General features: G+C 32.8%; 2 long non-coding RNA genes across 2 annotated transcripts; both read left to right on the forward strand.

Annotated features, from left to right (window-relative positions):
* Positions 1-1292: 1292 nt before the first annotated feature.
* Positions 1293-1607, forward strand: LOC109581581 (uncharacterized). Its single transcript, XR_002184682.1, has 4 exons — positions 1293-1331; positions 1384-1428; positions 1480-1536; positions 1586-1607. It is a non-coding gene; the product is annotated as an uncharacterized LOC109581581 (long non-coding RNA).
* Positions 1608-1632: 25 nt separating this feature from the next.
* On the forward strand, positions 1633-2733 carry LOC109581582 (uncharacterized). The gene is made up of 4 exons (XR_002184683.1): positions 1633-2384; positions 2427-2497; positions 2593-2634; positions 2687-2733. It is a non-coding gene; the product is annotated as an uncharacterized LOC109581582 (long non-coding RNA).
* The last annotated feature ends 341 nt before the right edge of the window (positions 2734-3074 follow it).

The raw sequence follows: 3074 nt of genomic DNA on the forward strand, positions 1-3074 counted from the left end.
AATCCTCAAATCCTTTGTTACTACGTAAATTGTGGGCCATATCTTGGTGATAACTATAGGCACAGTTCTTTATCTCACCTTTGTCATAGCAATACAAACAGCCATATTCTTCATTGAACTTCTTCATGTTAAGTGCTTTTGATTTAGCTGGCTTGTCAAAAACAGCAAACAATAGCATGCGTTTTAAGGGCACAGAAGATTTGTCAACTTGAACAGGAACTCCATCCATTTAAGGCTTGTAATAGATTGTAAAACTCGCGGAAGAATAATTTACAAATTTGAAAATGTAGGCCCCTGCCATAGTGCCGCTACAATTAAATTTTCAACTTTCATTTGTTGACTTGGTTTTATACTAGAAACCATGAGATAGATGCGCCAAGGACTTCCTTTACATGATTTGTAAGCTGGAACACTGTCAGAACAAAGAATTAAAGCTGTATATTCAGATTTACTGAGAAAACCTCCATAAGACATCATATTTTTATAGCAGCACCATTGTGTGTGTCATCTAAAAACTGAGATCATTGGACATTCTCAATTGGATAGCCAAAGTGATCGTGTTGTTCTATATTTAAAAAATTATTATAAATAGTACTTTTTATGTATTTATTTACAAACAGCTGTTGCAGCCTATTAACCAGATACAATACAGCCAAATCACACACTCCAGCTTTCTTCTTAACACAAATACTAGTTTGACATTTCTTCGTATCATCACTAACACTAGCCATACAATTTGAACTGTGGCCACTAGATTGACTAGACATCTTGGAACAGGAGCCAGAAGGAATGAAGCTAAGGACAGTGACACATCAAACAATGAAGGTTATTGCCATTTCATGATTGACTCGTATTTTAATTGTATTTATACATGTACATGAGGAACCTATGTCAAGTAGAGGAAGAGGTATTAAAACATTTGGAACTGGAATTAGCAAAAGAGGAAGTGTCATTAAGACATTATTTTTGATAAAGGTTAGTATTCTTCAGTTAATGCAATGTATATGTTTAATGACATTATTAACAGTTTGGAGTTGCTGCAACTCGTGGACGAGGTAGAGGAAGAGAAACCGATATGTCTTATAATAAAAGTTAGTATTTTAAAATCAAGACATGTACTGATTTAAGTAACATTATTAATAGTTAGAGCTATTGCAACCCGAGGAAGAGGAAGAGGAGCTGTTGGTAGGACATGTATTTCTGATAATAAAGATACAAGTATATTTTTATATTATTTGTTTTTCGTAACTTGTGAATAATGCATGATCACTTATGTTTTAATTTTATAGATGAAGCAACTCCAACAAGTAAAACAAGAACTGTGAGTAAAGGTTACTATTCTTTCATTAATATAGACTTGTTGCAAATAATTTGTTTTAACAGTGGGAAATTTAGCTGTGTCTAGAGGAAGAGGAACTGTTGGAAAAGGTATTTCAGACATGCATAAATATTTTTAATTTTAAAGTAATATTTAATTAGTTAAAGCCATATCAAGAGTGGAAGGACAAATTATCAAAACTGAGGCAATTTGTAAAGGTATTCTTCATTTGTAAAATTTGTAGCAAAAGATGTTTTAATTTTGTAGCGTAAGCAATACCAACCAGATTAAGTAGTGCCAGGAGTCCATTATCTGTTACAAGTACTAAAGGTTACTCATATCCTTTTAATATAGCACATATTTCTTGCTTCTAACAATTGGCACTTATACAACATGGTCTACAAGTAGAGGATCTGTTGGTACAAAGCCTGTGTCTAATAGTAAACATTAGAGTTCTTCAATTGATATGCATTAATGAAACATAAATGATATTTATTTTAGCAGTTGGAGCTAGCAGGACTAGCCTGACTGTTGATCCAGGAGGCACTAGAGAAAAAGAAGTTGGTTGTACTTATGGTAACTAGTCAATTGATGAAAGTATACCGTATGGTTGGTAATTTTTGTAGAGTATTAATTTTCGTTCATTTTGCCATTCATTTTTATCCACCGAATTTTAACCTCTACCACCTGCACACAAGATAACTAATTAACAAACCATATAGAGCGCTATAACTACTATTTTCAAGCCAGTGGAGGAGCCAAAGTCTTTGTCTATTACTCTATATTTTACTACAGTCATGTATTGGAAGCTAGTGCTGTATATAGATCAAAGTGAAAAGGAGTTTGCTAACTGCTAGCCCTGAATATTTGTACCGACAAATATTAGCATTTAAGGAAATTTTTGAGAAAATGCCAAAATATTAGATCCACAAATGTTACCAACCATACAGTATCTGTTACCTTGTAAAAATAATTTGAGTAGCAGTAAATATTATTTATTTTATTTTGTAAAGTATTTTAAACAGTTGCAGCTAAAGGAAGAGAAAGTCTGTATCTGATAATAAAGGTCCGCATTTTTCAATTGGTACATCAGTGACATTATTAATAGTTGGAGCTATTACAACCCGAGGTAGAGGAAGAGGAGCTGTTGGTAGTTTACATGTATTTCTGAAAATGAAGGTACAAGCACATAATTTTTATGACCCCCCCCTTTGCTCATTTATGTTATTTTCTTTTTCCAACAAATGAATAATGATACATGTTTTAATTTATAGATGAAGCAACTCCAACTAGTCAAAGAGGAACTGTGAGTAAAGGTTAGTATTCTTTCATTAATATACATGTGTTGCAAGTGATTTGTTTTAACAGTGGGAGATTTAGCTGTGTCTAGAGGGAGAGGAACTGAGATATTTCAGACATGTATGATTATTTTTAATTTTAAAATAATATTTAATCAGTTAAAGCAATATCAAGAGTTCCTGGAAGGACCAGTTATTAAAACTGAACCAGTTCATGAAGGTATTGTTCATTTATAATATTTGTAGTAAAAGATATTAATGTTTGTTTGTATAGTGCAAGCAACTCCAACCAGATAAAATAGTGCCATGAGTCCGTTATTTCTTGCAAGCATTAAAGGTTGGCTATATACTTGTAATATAGTACACATTTGTTGCTTCTAACAATTGGCATGCACTTATAGAGCAGGGTCTACAAGTGGATCTGTTGGTAAAATGCCTGGGTCTGATAGTAAAAGTTA

This window comes from Amphimedon queenslandica, unplaced genomic scaffold, assembly GCF_000090795.2.
Source record: "Amphimedon queenslandica unplaced genomic scaffold, v1.1 AMPQUscaffold_13432, whole genome shotgun sequence".
In the NCBI taxonomy this organism is placed as follows: Eukaryota; Metazoa; Porifera; class Demospongiae; order Haplosclerida; family Niphatidae; genus Amphimedon; species Amphimedon queenslandica.